This window comes from Cetorhinus maximus, chromosome 3 (assembly GCF_964194155.1).
Source record: "Cetorhinus maximus chromosome 3, sCetMax3.hap1.1, whole genome shotgun sequence".
NCBI lineage: Eukaryota > Metazoa > Chordata > Chondrichthyes > Lamniformes > Cetorhinidae > Cetorhinus > Cetorhinus maximus.
The window spans coordinates 25,084,322-25,103,402 of NC_135881.1; the positions used below are offsets into that span (position 1 = coordinate 25,084,322).

The 19,081-nt window shown below is 45.2% G+C and overlaps 1 protein-coding gene across 5 annotated transcripts in view; it reads left to right on the forward strand.

The window, feature by feature from the left end:
- The window catches only part of rbm33a (RNA binding motif protein 33a), a 195,552-nt gene that overhangs the window by 44,012 nt on the left and 132,459 nt on the right, over positions 1 to 19,081 (forward strand). The gene's annotated exons all lie outside the window — the stretch shown is intronic.

Here is a 19,081-nt window from a genome sequence, read left to right on the forward strand (position 1 = left end):
AGCCCCGTAGTCACCGACCTCTCTGCTAAGGGAAATAGGCTCTTCCCATCCATTCTATCCAGACCCCCCTCAACCTTGTACACCTCATTCAAATCTCCCCTCAGCCATTTCTGTGCCAAGGAAAACAACCCCTGCCTATCCAATCTTTACTCATAACTGCAATTTTCCAGTCCTGGCAACATAAATCTCTTCTCTAATTTTGTGCAATGATATCCTTTTTTAAAAATTCTCTTAAGGATGTGGGTGTCGCTGGCAAGTTCAGCATTTGTTTCCCATCCCTAATTGCCCTTGAACTGAGTGGCTTACCAGGCCGTTTTAGAAGAGAGTTAATAGTCAACCACATTGCTGTGGGCCTGGAGTCACAAGTAGGCCAGACCAGGTAGGATGGCCTTTTTCCTTTCCTAAAGGACATTAGTGAACCAGATGGGTTTTTACAACTATTGATAGTTTCATGGTCACCATTGGGGGATAGCTTTATATTCCAGATTATTTAATTGCATTTAAATTCCACCAGCTGCTGTGGCGTGTTTTGAACCCATGTCCCCAAAGCATTAGCCCAGGCCACTGGATTACTAATCCACTGACTTTACTACTACGCCACCATCTCCCCCAAGGAGACTTTCTGTAATGAGGTGACCAGAACTGCACACAGCACTCGAGTTGCGGCCTAACTAGTGGCTTACATAGCTCTAGAATAATCTCCCTGCTCTTATATTCCACACCCCCACTAATAAAGGAAAGTTGTCCATATGCCTTTTTAACCACTTTATCGACCTGACCTGCTACCATCAGGGGTCCGTTGACGTGGTTGTGTACCCAATTGGAAGAAATGTGCTCAAAGTACAGGCATTCTAATTTTCTGATCTAAATGTGTTTAGTCATGTAAACGACGCTGGAAAATTCAGTATTTGGCCCTGGTGCAATCAAGTTCTGAAGACTAAGTTTGGTGCCAGGCATGGAAGTTGGAATAAAAATACCTGGAAAAACTCAGCAGGTCTGACAGCATCTGCGGAGAGGAACACAGTTAACGTCTGACATCTTTTGGCTATCTCCACCTATCACTGGCTCTCTATCCAGCTCTACCTGTCCCACCCACCCTTAAACCAGCTTATATCTCACCTCTTTTCTATTTTTCCTTAGTTCTGTTGAAGAGTCATGCGGACTTGAAACGTTAACAGTGTTCCTCTCCGCAGATGCTGTCAGACCTGCTGAGCTTTTCCAGGTATTTTTATTTTTGTTTTGGATTTCCAGCATCCGCAGTTTTTTGCTTTTATGGAAGTTGGAATGATGTCAGCTGCGGCTGTTCAGCTCATTACCTATGCGCCCATGTGGAGTGCAGCAAACCCCAGCAAATGGGGTAGTTAGGAAGTTACCTTTACCGCTGTTAGCTTATGGGCTCAAAGGTCTGGTCACCATATTTAAAGGGTGCCCGGGCAGCCATTCACTCACTGTCGGCCAGGAACTCTGGATTTTCTAGGAACTCTGGAGTCTGCCGAGACCAGGATATCCCAGAAAAGAAAGCAGCGTGTGGCCCCATGGTTCAGTGAAGCCTCCCTGGAGACTCCTGCAGACCATCCAGGAAAGGCAGGAGGTGCTGTTTCCCCAGGATGGCAGCAAGAGGACCTCCTGTCTGACCACAGTGGCCTGGGCGGAGGTTGCAGTGGGACTTAGCGCCTGTGGGTCCAGCAGTGTTGCAAGAGGATGAACAATTGCCTGCTTTCTGTCAGGGTACGTGCACCATCTACTCACTGCAAACTGACACTCATAAGGGCATCAAACAGTCTAAGTGTGAGTGCACAGGGATGTCACAAAGGAGTTTGGGTTGCAGCACTCACCAGCAGATTGGATATCTGTACTGAATGTGCGCCAGCCACTTCATGCACTCAATCTTATATCAGTTGCAAGACTCTCTTGCTTCTTAATCAGCTGCCATAGGCATGCATGCACCTGAACTGCTCATGCAACCTTTGGGATGCAATCAAACCCTTTGTTCTTTCTGAAGGACAAGAACATGCACAACAGTGGGAGCGCTCCTTGACTGGAGCTGGAATTCTGAACATGAGTCCTCATCCCATATGAAGAGCAGGCCGCAGAGGTAGCTGGGGAGAAACAGGACTGTGCCTCAGCTGAAACCGCGATCATACTCCCCCAGGAAGCCAGTGAGGATGCCTCCAGTCTGCAGTTGTCAGCTGCGCCCACAGAATGAGACCTTTATTTAGTTAAGGAGCCTGCTTAGTCAATCACTAAATCTTTTTTTCTCTATTCCAAGCACTAGCAAGTAAAGGGGGAAGGCCATCAACCCAAACCAACCACAACTTCATGTCCAATCCCACCTCTGAAGAGGATGCCTCAGAAGCCCCAGAGGATGCACCATCACTGCATTCACCTGCATCCTCCACCAGCACATATACGGTCAGCTCAGTGGGTCCATGTTCTAGAGTAGGCTCGGGGTCACTATCTGGTGAGCACATTACTGCCACGGGTCCACAGCTGGCACAGGAAGTGACAACTGACATCTCTGACACTTGGGAGGAATGCTGGAAACGAGACCCCTGCTCAGGCCCATGCAGATGATGAACCTCTGGACTTGCCCTTAAGAGACATATTGGAGATATGCAAGGGAACATCAAGCAGAGCTGCCAGAGGCCATGCGCAGACTGGACCGAAGGCTGGAGGAGTCCGTCTGTGCTTGGCTGCCTCCATGGAAAAGGTGGTGGCACCTTGGAAACCATGTTCAGCAGAACAGAGTGGCTGCCAGATAAGTGCTCAGATATGCACTGTCACTCAAGTCACGTGTGCAGTGCAGCAGAAGCTAGGCGAGACGTGGGTGGGGCACCTTGACCGCCCCCCCCCCCCCCCCCCCCCCCCCCCCCCCCCCGCCACCCAACCCTTTCCAGGTGCCCCTTCTCAAGGTATCATGGAAGTGCCATTGGGCACCCACAGGGAGGAGGAGTGCCAGCCAGGCATCCTGGGGGTTTCATCCCAGAACACTCCCAAGTATTTCCTGCCGCTCCACCTCCCCTCTGCCAGTGACTTGGCATCACATTCAGCAAATTAGGCTGCAGAATGTGCACCTGCAGGAGACTCTTAGCCGGCTGGGGCCTACTAGGTGTTGGGCCAGCAGAGGACACCTGCTAAAGTCATCACAGTCAACAGGGCAGAGCGGTCTCCACCTCAGCTGCGAATGTCAGTGTTGCACGTAAATTAATGGTAGGCAAGGATAGATTAAGTAGTATTGCAGGCACACAAGGTGGCATGGGTGTACTGCCATTGTGCATAGTTTTGGTACCTGCAAATATATGTTCACTTGCAATGTTTGGAAGTTTCCTGGATTCCATCTTGCTGCTAGTTGCTTCAATGGTCAAGGGAATTTAAGGGTCTGGAATGTGGGCCCCCATCAGAGTCCGAAAATGACCTCCTGTATCACAGAATCAGAGAGTGCAGAAGAGGCCCTTCGGCCCATTGAGTCTGCACTGACACGTGAGAAACACCTGACCTACCTACCTAATCCCATTTACCAACACATGGCCCATAGCCTTGAATGTTATGACGTGCCAAGTGCTCATCCAGGTACTTTTTAAAGGATGTGTGGCAACCCGCCTCCATCACCCTCCCAGGCAGCGCATTCCAGACTGTCACCACCCTCTGGGTAAAAAAGTTTTTCCTCTCATCCCCTCCTAAACCTCCTGCCCCTCACCTTGAACTTATGTCCCCTCGTGACTGACCCTTCAACTAAGGGGAACAGCTGCTCCCTATCCACCCTGTCCATGCCCCTCGATCAGGTTGCCCCTCAGTCTTCTTTGCTCCAACGAAAACAACCCAAGTCTATCCAACCTCTCTTCATAACTTAAATGTTTCATCCCAGGCAACATCCTGGTGAATCTCCTCTGCATCCCCTCCAGTGCAATGACATCCTTCCTATAATGTGGCGACCAGAACTGCACACAGTACTCCAGCTGTGGCCTCACCAAGGTTCTATACAACTCCAACATGACCTCCCCACTTTTGTAATCTATGACTTGATTGATAAAGGCAAGTGTCCCATATGCCTTTTTCACCACCCCACTAACATGCCCCTCTGCCTTCAGAGATCTATGGACACACGCCAAGGTCCCTTTGTTCCTCAGAACATCCTAGTGCCATGCCGTTCATTGAATACTTACTTGTCAAATTACTCCTTCCAGAGTGTATCACCTCTCACTTTTCAGGATTAAATTCCATCTGCCCATTTGACCACTCCATCTATATCCCCCTGTAGCCCAAGACCTCACTGTTCACCACCCGGCCAATCTTTGTGTCATCCGCAAACTTACTAATCACATAGTCATCTATGTCGTTTATATAAATGACAAATAATAGGGGACCGAGCACAGATCCCTGTGGTAAGCCACTGGACACTGGCTTCCAGTCACTAAAGCATCCTTCTGTCATCACCCTCTGCCTCCTACAACTAAGCCAATTTTGAATCCACCTTATCAAGTTACCCTGTATCCCATGTGCCTTTGCCTTCTTTATAAGTCTCCCATGTGGGACCTTGTCAAAGGTTTTGCTGAAATCCATATAAACTACAACACCTGCGCTACCCTCATCTACACACCTGGTCACCTCCTCAAAAAATTCAATCAAATTTGTTAGGCATGACCTCCCTCTGTCAAAGGCAAGCTGACTATCCCTGATCAAACCTTGCCTCTCCAAGTGGAGATAGATTCTCTCCTTCAGAATTTTCTCCAATGGTTTCCCTACCACTGACGTGAGACTTACTGGCCTGTAGTTCCCTGGCTTATCTCCACAACCCTTCTTAAATAGTGGAACCACATTAGCTGTTCTCCAGTACTCTGGCAGTTCCCCCGTGGCCAGAGAGGAATTAAAAATTTGGGTCAGAGCCCCTGCGATCTCCTCCCTTGCCTCCCTCAGCAGTCTGGGACACAAATCATCCAGACCTGGAGATTTGTCCACTTTTAAGCCTGCCAACACCTCCAATACCTTGTCACTCCCTATATCAATTTGCTTAAGAACCTTGCAGTCTCTCTCCCCGAGTTCCATATCTTCATCCTCATTCTCTTGAGTGAAGACAGATGTGAAGTATTCATTCAACACTCTAGCGATGTCCTCTGGCTCCACCCATAGATTGCCCCCTGGTCCCTTATGGGCCCTACTCTTTCCCTAATCGTTAATGGTCTTCCTTGGTGACTTGTTATTTTGAACTAACATGCAAATGAATGCTACAAGTAAGGAGGAAATGGGCAAGTTAGCCTTGATGCAAGAGGGATTTGAGTGTAGGTTTTGAGGTATGTGTGCAGTTGACTGAAACTTTTGTCAGGCCTCACGTAGAGATTTGTTTGGCCTGCTCATCTCCTGTCAAGGATGGCAGTAGATCTCGCATAAAGGGTTTGCAACTAAAGTGCATCGGACATCATTGAAGGACTGGAGTTTTAGTGCATGAGGTGTGAGAGAGTAGAATGGGCCTCAATGCTGGACCGTGCCGCGGACTGTGCGGCTATCCATGTGAAGCTTATGCAGCTCTTAATGGACCTCTTCACGGTCAGTGCAGGCATGTCCACAATGATGAATCACGGTCTCACACTAATGCTAAGGCCATCTAGGACTAAGACTTGTAAGAGTCTGTGATTGTACAGTCTGGAGTGGTTGCACCTGAGCAACCCCTTGACCAGGTGAGACACTCTTAGTGAGTAGACTCCAGAGTTGCCTCAACTTCTTGGTAGGATAAAAATGTCAAGGGATACGTTTTCCTTTGTGAGTGGCGATCGGAGGCAGGAATACTATCTTCCCTCATTAATCTGCATGGAAGAACGAATGGTGTTCTCATGCTGTTCCTCCCTGTGGATCCATCTACCTGGTTTTGCCTGAAAGAGCTCTTTGCCAGGTCAGGTCCCCTTTAGGAGAAGGTGTGAGGGTGACATGAGTGCATCCCTGCTGAGGTTAGTGTTGATATTGTTTCCAATTTACCATGCACACTGACTTTGAGAGCATGGGTGAGATCACAGTTCTCCTTAGAGGTGCCTGAGGTCGCGGGAGAATGGAGTGCAATGTAGGTTCTAATGTGGGCATTTAGTGTGAGGGCTCTGCACATTACCACAGTTCGGGGCATGCAAAGGATCAAACCACCAGCAGGGCAGATGGTAAATAGTGCAATTTGATTTATGAATGATGAATTAAGGTACATTTGATAAAAGTACAATGGTCTGTAAACAAAAGGGAACTGGGGCCTTCTAGCTAGCAGAGGATAGAAAACTAAAAAGTTAAAGAAGCGTGTTGGAACTTAGCTACCAGATTCCAGGCAGTATATCAGATTAGCATGGGTCTGTCTGTCACACCGTAGCCCTGTTATGGCCTCTGCATGTGGCTAGGCGACATCCTGGCCCTTGTCAGCTCCATCCTCTTCACTGTCCTCATTGTCAAGACATCTTGGTCTCCCATGCCTCCTGCAGCCAAGACATCCCTCCCCCCCTCCCTTTGTAGTGCTGGGCGTTGTGCAGGGCGGAGTAAACAATCATGATCTGTGACACACTGTGTTGAGTATTGGAGAGCCCTGCCTGACCGGTCCAAACATACATACAAACGAACTTAATTAGGAGCAGGAGTAGGCCACTCGGCCCCTCGAGCCTGCTCCGCCATTCAATAAGATCATTGCTCATTTGATTGTAACTTCAATCCAACATTTTTGCCTACCCCTGATAATCTTTCACCCCCTTGTTAATCAAGAATCTCAAACATCTGAACCTCATTTCATTGTAGCTGCCCTGAGCAGCACTCTGGATGGCGAATTCGTGTAATCAGCCAGATCTTCTGGGAGTATCTCTTGTCCCCAAAGAGCCAGCTCCGCAATCACTGAAGTCCTTCAAAAACCTATGGTCCCTGGGAGTGGGTCAGAATGTAGACGCTGTGAAAGCTCCTGGAGAAGTAAGCACCATCATGCAGGATTTGCCTTCCGTGATCACATATGAGCTGCACGTTCAAAGAGTGGAGTCAGCTTTTGTTGATGAATATGACTGGCTGATGCCAGTGAGCTCTCAAGGCCACATGGGTGCAGTCAATAGCACCTTGCACTTGCAGGAAACTGGTGATTGCTGGAAATCCTCGTGCTCTTGCAGACCGGCTTTCGGAATCCAGGCAGAATTGGTCAGATAGGTGTGCTCTCCTGAACAGGCCACCTGTGACCTCCCATAGGCATTTGGTTGCAGCTGACTGAGTGATGCTGCACAGGGCCCCAGTGGAGCCCTAGAAGGAACCACTGGCGGCAGTTACCTTCAATCTCACCAACATGGGATTCTCTCCAAGTCTTTGTAACCGCAGATCGGCATGGGGGAACTGCCCGATGTGTGCAATCTCATTCTGGGACATCCGATGGCATCTCCAGCATTGCCTTTTGTCCATCTGTAGATAGCTACACAGCCTGTGATAGAGCCGTGGTTGACCCCTTGCTCTCATTGCAGTGGATCCTGTTCGCCAGCAGCCTGAGTCTCTTGACCCACCCAATATCAACATTCCTCTCCCATCTGTCACCCTGGACTCCTATTACCATCCATCTCCATATGTCCTCCCTCTACTCAGCCTGCACCTGCTACTGTCCCAATGCCCACCCTCACGTTATCTGAGCCACCTGTGTAGTCTGGTTCTGTGACCCCGACCCCCTACTCAGCTATCACCCTGGACCTGCCACCCTACTGCATCCCATTCCCCCACTGACTGACTGGTCCCTCTGCTGCCCGGTACCCTCAGTTAAACCCCCAGGGTGACACCCCTGTCGATAGCACTGAACGAGCCATCTCATCCCATCTCCCACCAACCATCTTGCTTATAAACTCCCTCCCCCATCCAGCCACAGGACCCCCAGATGCAACATGAAGGCCCTTTCCTCCATCTCATGTCTTGGCACCTCCCCACCCTTCTCCAGACAGGCTCTTGCTTCCCCGGACACTCTTTCCTGGACACTCTGCTTTTCCCTGGCCAGTCTATTTTTTCTCCTGACATTCCCTCCCTCCTCCCTCGGCACACTGTTTCTCTCCTGCCCGCCCCCTGCCTTTCCTGCCTACTATGTCCAGACTTGATACTGCTTGCCTTAGCAGTACCCGATATGTGTCAAGTTGTCCCCAGTCCCCAAGAAGGTGAAAGCAGCATCTACTCACCTTAAAGCCATAGAAGAAATGAAGCTTGTCAGGTGCACGCCACTTATATATAGTTGTAAAAGTGGACATTAGGATTTCTCACTGGTGGCGGACTTAATTTGGTGGGGGAATTTAATTCCTGAGGTGGCCTTTTAATGAGCATGCATGATATGCTAATGCATGCTAAAGAGCTTCTCGACATTGTTCGTCGGGAAGCTCTGCCTTTAAAGCCCCCAAGAACAGAATTTCTACAGTTCACCCCGCTGTCAGGAAACTGATTTTTGGCTTCACACCAGATTTGTTCCCCAAGTTTCCCTGCCTGCTAAGCTTCCTGCTACTGGCAGGACTGGAAGATTCCACCAATAATTACACACACTCTGGTGAGCTGCTTTGTCTGCAGCAAGTTGCCATTCATCTTCTGCATGGATATTTTTGATCTCAGATTCTGTTGAAAAAAAATAGTTCACTCTATCTTGGTGTTCTGTCCATTGCAACATTTTTCACAGTTATCATTTTTGTTACTGAAATGTGAAAATGTCTCAAATTCATGCTGTCCACTGCTTCAGGGCACCTAATGTAACCTTTTAATTAATCTTCAAAGTAGTTTTTTGCTGATAGGTGTGAATAACAACACAAATTAGCCATGTAACTTTTCTGCTGGCCAGATGGTTTTTAAATTAGATTACAAGTTAATTAGGTTCCTAGGAATTTGTACCTGCTGCAGATCTACTTCCATGGGAGTGATAGGGACACCTGCACCACCTACATTTAGATGAGATTAGATGAAATTGTGATTTCAACAATGTTAAGTACTTAAAATTTGTTTGATGAAGTGTTACCTAAAAGCTTCAACAGTAATATTTTACAAATCCATCACACTGATGTGCATTAATGGCATGCCTTCAGGTTGATTATAATATTACTTCACTGAATCATGGTTGTTTCATTCAGTGATTTGAAGAGGCAAGAAGGCTAAGCTACGGAAAAGCCAACATTTGTTTTTGTTCATCGTCCACTCGGGACTGTAGGATGAAACCTATGTTGTGAAGAGGAGAATTTAGCATCTTTGATGTTTGCAGTACCATGTTGGGATGTCTTCTAAATTTTCCTCCTTGTATTATACCAAGCCGCCTCTTGGGATGATGTGAAATTCTTTATTCCATGTCAGCACTGAGGCGTTCTTCGTGTCCTTCTGCTAAAAGATCTCTAGTGTGGCAGCTTTAAAAAAAGACTAGCAGATATATCCTTCATTTTAATGTTTGTTTTTTATTCTTCCACCACCACCACCCCCACCCCCACCTAATTTTGTAAAGGTGCTAAATCAGTGGGTGTTGGTGACCATTTGATACCATGACCTTGATTTTAATTCTGTTCCCGCTACCCTGACAAGGAGGAGTGGGGCTTAAAATATCAAATTTGAGCAATCCAACCCCTTTCCCAGATGCTGTAATATTGAATATTCAGGCACTGGCCCGGAAAAGGAGGGAAGGGCGCAAGTAGTGACATGATGATGTCATCGGTGACATGATGATGTCATTGGTGCCATGACTTTTTAACCTCAACCTTGGGAGTGTTGTGATGTTGCAGCAGCAACAAGACAGGAGGAGCTGACGAGCCAGAAGATGCCCAGGTAAGTTTTAGAACTTTACCTGGTTTTAAGCTCCCTGTGAGCCAGAAGGAGCAGAAGTGGTCTCCCTGCCCCTCCAATCAGGCCTCACTCAGAAGCCTTTGATCTCTCTTGCTCCAATTTCCCCCATCTTGATTGTAGCCATCAACGTGCACCCCAATATTGATCACAGATTCCTTCTCCCTTACAACGGGGGCACCCACTCCCGTGGCAATATCTTCAGTTTTTGTTGAATTAGAAATAAAATTTGGTCATGCTGTATCTAAGTTACTGTCTCCCTTTCTCTTGGGAAGGATTTTAATCAGTTGCTTCCTACATGGTAGGATCCCTTTTCGTTTGTTTTCTTGAACACAAAGTATTTTCTGGGAGTCCCTAATTATCAAGCTTGCTTTGGATCACTTCTGCAGGTAATTTCTAAGTTTCCATCAAGAAATGGCTTTTTTTGTTCAGCTTTGAAGAAATTCGAGTTGAAACCTAAGGTGGAATCTTTCAGCCCTGCCAGCAGTGGGATGTTTGGTGGTTGGGGAACTTAATTTGGCATGAGGCCAAAAATCAGTTTCTCAATTGTAAGAATTCTGTTATTGGGACTGTACAGACGGGTCGAGCTTCCAGGCAAACACTGTCGGGAAGCCTTTTTTCATATGTTAGCATGTCATGCATGCTCATTAAAAGGCCTCCTCACTGGAATTAAATTTCCCGCCAGTGCGAAATTAGTATGTTCACTTCTACAACTGCATATAAGTGGTGTGCACCTGGCGAGATCGACTTTTTTCATGATTAACAATAAGTTGCCACAGCATTGTCCTTTTTGGGGAGTGGCTGAAAATATCAGCTTGAGACCGGGTGGTGACAGTGCATGTTGCGTGGAGGATGACCAGTGAAGAGGGGAATGGTGGAGCGGTGGCCCGGCCTTTGAGGAAGGGATAGTGCGGGCTGACCGGGTGCCCTGTAAATATGGTGTCTGGACCTTCAACCCCATGAGTTAACGGCAGGGGGGGGCTACTTCATGCCCATCCCACCAAGAGATTCGCTGTGCTCCGCATGGATGCATAAGTTATAAGTTGACCAGTGCAAGATTGCGTCTGGTCAGTTGTCCCTCCCCCCAGCGGAAATCACTTGACTTCCGCTCCTGGCACCGAACTTATACTTTGGAATGGAAGATTCTATCCTCTGGTTCTGTTATGTTAACTGCCAAAGGCTATCGATCACTCTCTTGATAGGGGAAAAAAACTTAAGATACACAGTTCATGAGAGAATGTACACTTGGATCTGCTATTTCTTGTAAAATTCTAGCCAAATAACAACTTGAAGATATACTTTATCCTCCAATATATGAAAAGATTTGAGTAATGCAGGAATGTGTATACATCTGTATTTTGGGCTGTTTTGAAAGTCATACTTGTCAGTGTCTGAAGGGTAATTCTTTCACCAAATTTTGATTTATCAGCCACAATTTTGTCAGATTTGTTTTGACGACAGATTCGATGGAGGAAGCCACTGGGTTGCCCCTTGGTTCACTATATCTAAGTTCTGGGGTATGTGAGGTATGATCCTGAATAAGGAAGAAACTAAGATTGCTCGCTTGGAGAATAGTTTAATTTTTTTTTAAGTGTTATGCACTTAACCAAGATTTCCTCCTTTCTATGGCTTTATCATTGCATATATATTACGTAAATAGGTTTAGGGTTTTTTCTGCCTCCTGGGGTCAAAGAAATACTACACATCTCAAAGAATATTCCTTAATATGATATTAGGTCCATCACAAGGCAACAGCAAATCACAGTCTCATCAATATCTTTAGACTTTGTCTTTTAACCATTTCAGTTCACAACCTGAGTTTATTTCAGTATTATTTGGCACATGCTTTCTTTAAGGACTGATGACAATGCAAGAATGTATTTAATCTTAATTTTAATTGACACATTTTTGTTGTATCCTGGAACAAAAGCAGTGGAGCATAGAAACAAATACCCTTTCAGGAACATATCTTCATAAATATTCACACTCCGTATTTCTGTCTCTGTGTAATTTGTAAGTAAATCTCAGCACTGTCAATCTTACAGTGCCATCTGCTTTGTGTAATAATGTTGTGTTCTAAGCCTTGTTGGTGTAGTTGTTTCAGTGGTACTGACATCGGGGACAAGGAAATTTCAGATTTATAGATTGGCCTAGTGTTAAACTAAATGTTTATTTTATTAAGTTCAGATTATTGTTCATGGCCTGATCTGTTGGAAATGCCATGCGGTGTTCAGGGCCCTTCATAGTTGCGAATTTGTGGTGAACAGCATGCAATATTTAGGTATTTTTGCATTTTGAGCATTTGAGCTATGGGGGTGAGAGAAATGTTCTTCAGTTAGCAATTCCTTGAAGCTTCTGCGGTGCTCTCTTATTCTTGCATTGACTGAAAAAGACTATATCTAGATTGCAGTTTATATTGGGGCTTATTGGATTATGGTTCTTGTTCAACTTTTAAAAAATATATAGTGGGTTTTCATTTGTTGAAACCCAGTGGGTGCGAAGCTTAAACTTATTACCTCTTCAGACTGTTCACTGATGAACTCAAGGCTTTGATGCCTAATTGTGTTCGTTATATTGAGATGTATATGGTGCAGTGGACGTTTCTAAATTGGAAACTTACCCATTTGAATATAAACCTCCTGCACTGAAATCTTTCAGGTTTTCTTTATTGTACTTCAATTTAAATGACCATTTTAAGTCCCCCAGTAGTTCTCAACAGTTGCTTAATTTCCATACTTTGCAGGAAATTTGCATCTTTCTTGTCTGAGCTATTGGGCTATAATATTGACTTATGGATTGCTTTCCTTTGGATTCTTTTCAGAATTATTCGTAGCATTTGACAGAAATGCTTGTTTCCATTGTGGATTGATCTTTTGACATCTCACTGAATGGCGCCAAACTGGTTCAAGGAAAATCCAAGAGATCTGGAATTTGATAGTAAACTCAATATTTAACATGTCCAGTCATTGCAGAGCAGCAGTCAACAAAGTAAACAGAATTCTGAGCTACACTGCCAATTCTGTAGAGTGCAAGTCTAAAGCTGTCATGGTAACATTTATATGGTGCTCTGGTCGGGTGACACCTTAAGTACTGTGTTCAGTTCTGGACGTTCAAACACAATGAAAATGATCAAAGCCTTGGAAGCAGCATAGAGAAAGGCAGTAAGGCTGATAATTGTAGGATAAGGGGCCTTGGGTGCAAACAATTAAACGCAAGTTCAGGGTTTGTGTCATGAAGCATTTGCTACAGTGTGATTTAATATTTGGTATGGTTTTCCTTTGATATTGGTGGTTAAAAGCTGGAATCATTCAAACATTATTGAGATGCCGTAATGGTAGGCTTATATGAAGGATAGCCCTCTTAGGCTGAAAGGCATTATGCACATACATACTTTTTTCTTTTCCTTGAGATCTGAGTCACCTCATTTTAATATTGGGGTGTAGGTGTCACCTAAGGTGTGAGCTGAAAGCTTAGCATCTGGGCAGTGCTGGGAATTTAGAATATCTTTTGAAGCTACTTGAATGTAAAAAATGAATTTCATATTTAAAATTTACCTTTACTCGCATTTTGTTTGAAATAGTGGGCTAATAAATAAAAACATCTGCACAATATGAATGTTGATGGACTGTTGACATGAAGGTATGTTGAGCACAAAACAGTCAGTAGAACATTGAGAAAACATCCAAGAGCAAAGTAGAAGCCAGCAGTCAAGATATTGCTTCATTATATTCTGCATTCACTGACCTTTTCAAATGCTGAACATCTATCCCTTCTAGCAGAATCTAATTTGTTTCAGAAACATCAGTAATATAAAAAGAGGCATGGGGATAAGGAAAATATTAAAGCAAATATCAGTGGTAGGCATTTTGTCAATTACCTGTTTGGACCTCCCATAGAAAATCAGCATAACCATTACTTGGCCAATCTTTTCCTCATCAGCTATTTTTGATTTTTTTAATAAAAGAGGAAATGAAGCTTATTTAAAGTTACTAATTTGGTGGGTTACATCTCATATTGGTGACTGAATTTTTGATGCTGAGTTTTAAATGTTCCCATTCTCTAATGTAATCACTTCTCTTCCCTTGCTAATAAAATTGCAGTCAGTAACTATTGCACTGTGGCTGATTAGGCAGTCTGGGCTGTTTTTAACTGAGATCATTTAATGGTTTTGAGTTTCTACTGTATTAACAGACAGCAGTTCTGAAGAGTCATACAGACTCGAAATGTTAATTATGTCTTTCTCTCCACAGATGCTGTCAGACCTGCTGAGTTTTACCCGCAATTTTTATTTTTGTTTCAGATTCCCAGCATCCGCAGTATTTTGCTTTTATATTACAGCAGTTTCATCCTTCTTGCTATGCCCTGCTAATGGGTATGTTTTGTATCTCTTGGTTGGGGTGCGAGGTGGTGCCAGGTGTGATTTTTTTTTTCCCCAGAGCTTGCTGGTTTAGCATAAAATATGTTTTTTTTAAAAAAACCCTAAAATTACAAAAAATTTAATTGTAATTGTTGAAAGGGGGTTTGCTTTGTAAGCAGTGATTCGCAACTGGAGTAATTAAAAACATGATTATTTATATGTAATCAGCCTTGGCAAGCATTTAAAATATCCCCCTTTTCTCCAAAAATGGTGCCTCTTGGGTGTAAATGTACTATTTGCGCAACTTTAACATTTTACACACAGGGCAGGGATGTAATTGGCTGCCTTCATGTTGGGAGCAGGATGAGTGACTTTCTGTGTAATCCTTAACATTCGAAGAACAAGCTGAATTGCTGAATACTTCTCTTTTGGCGCTTCTTTCATTTAACCTAAGGTTGCCTGAAAGAAGACCTATCCCCCCTCTTAATGAATAGGAGATGACTGAGAGGCACCAGAATACACCCACAGTAACATTTAGGGAGTAGGTGGCAATTACATTGAATTAAATAATTTCATTCTGATTTTGCTAAAACTTTTCCCCCCTCAAAGTTAAATATTTAAATTACTATTTGTTTTAAAATCTGGTTAATTTCACTTCCTTAATAGTTGCGTGTTCCATTTCTGCATACTATTAGCCCAACCTTTTTTCTGTTCTTATTCTCCTCACCTAACATCACCTGGCTTTTGGATCTCCAAAGTGTCCATCTAAGAGAAAAATTTCAGTGAACCATTTCAGTTCAAACCAGATTTTTGGCCCATCCCTTCCCCAAAGCTTCCCACCCAAGCGGAAGCTGCCACATTGGAAGCCAGGGACTTCCAAGTAACTGGGGTACCCTCCTAAAATGGATGTGGAGCACCTTGAATATGCTAATCGGGACTCCAGTAACAAATTGGCTGAAAAGCTGAGTGAAGTAGATACTGTGCATTCTCCATTCAGTTTTTACGTTTTACCATGGCCAATGCAACCTTCCTCATTGGGTGAGATTGCAATATATGGTGGTAAAGTTGTGCAATCGGAGTGGCAGGTTTACATAGACATTTCTCATTACAAGAGCGTCAATTATGATGGAAAAGTTTAACATTAAAAGCATGACCAGAATGTAATAAAAAGAAAATCAGTGCTCGACGGAAATGCTAACAGATGTAATAATATGTATACTTTGCCAGTGATCATATTTTTTTGAATAGACTAACTTTACGAAGTTGAACTCTTTTTATCATGCAAATATTCTTACTTGAAACAATTGAGAAAGATTGAAATTGCAAATGAATTCATTCATCTTCAAGACTTGTAATTAAATCTTAATACGGTAACCTTTGTGTTACTGGCATTCTATGAACCAGAATTCTCTACTAACTGCAATTTCTGATCCCCGAATACGAATCATCATCAACCAGAAGCAATTACAAAGTTATTTTCCTTTTAATCATTCATGGCATGTGGGCTTTGCTGGCTGGACCAGCATTAATGGCCCATCCCTAGTTGCCCTTGAGAAAATGGTGGTGAGCTGCCTCCTTGAACCCCTGCAGTCCATGTGGTGTAGGTGCATCCGCAGTGCTGTTACGAAGGGAATTCCAGGATTTTGACCCAGCAACAGTGAAGGAACGGGAATATATTTCCAAGTCAGGATGATGAATGTCTTGGAGGGAAACTTTCAGGTGGTGGCATTCCCATCTTCTGCAGCCCTTGTCCTTTTAGATGGTGGTGGTCATGGGTTTGGAAAGTGCTGTCTAAGCCTCGGCGAATTCCTGCAGTGCATCTTGTAGATGGTACACACTGCTGCTACTGTGCATCGGTGGTGGAGGGAGTGAATGTTTGTAGGTGGAGTGTCAATCAAGCGTGCTGCTCTGTCCTGGAAGGTGTCAAGCTTCTTGAGTATTGTTGGAGCTGCACTAAAACAGGCAAGTGGGAAGTATTCCATCGCACTCCTGACTTGTGCCATGTAGATGGTGGGCAGGCTTTGGGGAGTCAGGAGGTGGGCTACTTGTCGCAGGATTCCTTGCCTCTGATCTGCTCTTGTAGTCACTGTATTTATACGGCTAGTCCAGTTCAGTTTCTGGTCAATGGTCATCCCCAGGATGTTGTTAGTGGGAGATTTAGTGATAGTAATGCCACTGAACATCAAGGGGCGATGGTGGGATTCTCTCTTGTTGGAGATGGTCATTGCCTGACACTTGTGTGGCATGAATGTTACTTGCCACTTGTCAGCCCAAGCCTGGATATTGTCCAGGTCTTGCTGCATTTGGACATGGACTGCTTCAGTATCTGAGGGGTCACGAATGGTGCTGAACATTGTGCAATCACCAGCGAACATCCCCAGTCCTGACCTTAGGATGGAAGGAAGGTCCTTGATGAAGCAGCTGAAGATGGTTAGACCGAGGACACTACCGTGAAGTACCCTTGCAGTGATGTCCTGGAGCTGAGATGACTGACCTCCAACAACCACAGCCATCTTCCTTTGTGCTAAGTATGACCCCAACCAGTGGAGGGTTCCCCCCCTGATTCCCATTGACTCCAGTTTTGCCAGGGCTCCTTGATGCCACATTCAGTCAAATGCTGCCTTGATGTCAAGGGCAGTCACACTCACCTTACCTTGGGAGTTCAGCTCTTTTGTCCATGTTTGAACCAAGGCTGTAATGAGGTCAGGAGCTGAGTGACACTGGAGGAACCCAAACTAAGTGTCAGTGAGCAGATTAATGCGAAGCAAGTGCCATTTGCTAGCATTGTTGATGACCCCTTCCATTACTTTACTAATGATGGAGAGTAGACTGATGGGGTGGTAATTGGCCGGGTTGGATTTATCCTGCTTTTTGTGTACAGGACATAGCTGGGCAATTTTCCACATAGCTGGGTAGATGCCAGTGCTGTAGCTTGGCTAGGGGCGTGGCACGTTCTGGAGCACAAGTCTTCAGTCCTATTGCCGGAATATTGTCAGGGCCCATAGCCTTTGCGGTATCCAGTGCCTTCAGCAGTTTCTTGATATCACATGGAGTGAATTGAATTGGCTGAAGACTGGCATCTGTGACGCTGGGGACTTCCGGAGGAGACCAAAATGGATCGTCCACTCGCCCTTCTGGCTGAAAATTATAGCAAATGCTTTAGCCTTACCTTTTGCACTGATGTGCTGGGCTCCTCCATCATAGAGGATGGGGATATTTGTGGAGCCGCCGCCTCCAGTGAGTTGTTTAATTGTCCACCGCCATTCACTACTGGATGTGGCAGGACTGCAGAGCTTAGATCTGATCCGTTGGGTGTGGGATTGCTTAGCTCTATCACTTGCTGCTTATGCTATTTGGCACCCAAGTAGTCCTGTGTTGTAGCATCACCGGGTTGACACCTCATTTTTATGTATGCCTGGCATGCCCTCCTGCACTCTTCTTTGAACCATGGTTGATCCCCTGGCTTGATGGTGATGTTAGAGTGGGGGATATGCCAGGCCATGAGGTTACAGATTGTGTTTGAGTACAGTTCTGCTGCTGATGGCCCACAGTGCCTCATGGATGCCCAGCCTTGAGTTGCTAGATCTGTTTGAAATCTATCCCATTTAGCACAGTGGTAGTGCCACACAACACAATTAAAGGTATCTTCAATGTGAAGGCGGGATTCGTCTCCACAACGCCTGTGCCGTGGTCACTCCTACCCATACTGTTGTGGACAGATGCAACTGCGGCAGGCAAGTTGGTGAGGATAAGGTGAAGCATGTTTTTCCCCCTTGATTTCCTCACCACCTGCCACAGACCCAGTCTAGTAGCAATGTCCTTGAGGACTCGACCAGCCCGGCCAGTAGTGGTGCAACCAAGCCAGTCTTGGTGATGGACATTGAAGCACCCCGTCCAGAGTACATTCTGCGCCCTTGCCACCCTCAGTGCTTCGTCCAAGTGATGTTCAACGTGGAGGAGCACTGATTTATCAGCTGAGGGAGGGCGGTATGTGGTAATCAGCAGGAGATTTCCTTGTCCCTATTTGACCAGATGCCACGAGACTTCATGGGGTCTGGAGTCGATGTTGAGAACTCCCAGGACAATTGCCTCCCGACTGTATACCACTGTGCCACCACCTCTGCTGGGTCTGTCCTGCCGGTGGGACAGAACATATCCAGGAATGGTGATGGTGGTGTCTGGGACGTTATTTGTAAGATATGGTTTTGTGAGGATGACTATGTCAGGGTGTTGCTTGACTAGCTGTGAGACAGCACTCCCAATTTTTGGCATCAGCCCCCACATGTTACTAAGGAGGACTTTACAGGGTCGACATGACTGCGATTGCCATTGTTGTTTCCGGTGCCTAGGTCGATACAGGGTGGCCCATCCGGTTTCATTCCTTTTTTGAGACGTTGTAGCGTGATGATACAACTGAGTGGCTTGCTAGGCCATTTCACAGGGCATTTCAGAGTTAACCACATTGCTGTGGGTCTGGAGTCATGTAGGCCAGACCAGGTGAGGACAGCAGATTTCCTTCTCTAAAGGACATTAGTGAACCAGATGGGTTTTTACAACAATTGACAATGATTTCCTGCTGATCCTTAGACTTTTAACTCCAGATTTTATTGAAATCAAATTCCTCCACCAGCTGTGGTGGAATTCAAACCTGGGGTCCCCAGAGCATTCCCCTGGGTCTCTGGATTACTAGTCCAGCGACAACACCACTACACCATCGCCTCCCCATCTGGAACCCGTAACCTATATACTGTATTATTTTATACTTTATATTTTAACGTACTATTGGAAGATTAGAAGTAAAAGGAAGACTGTTCTTTACTTGCATATTAGTTCATGCTACAAGTATTGCGCTGTATTCCATTGGTAAATGGAACTCTGTTAACCAGCATTTTTGATTAATTGGCACCACCCATTCCCTGTACATGGCAGACAATAAAAATTTTACTGTACAAG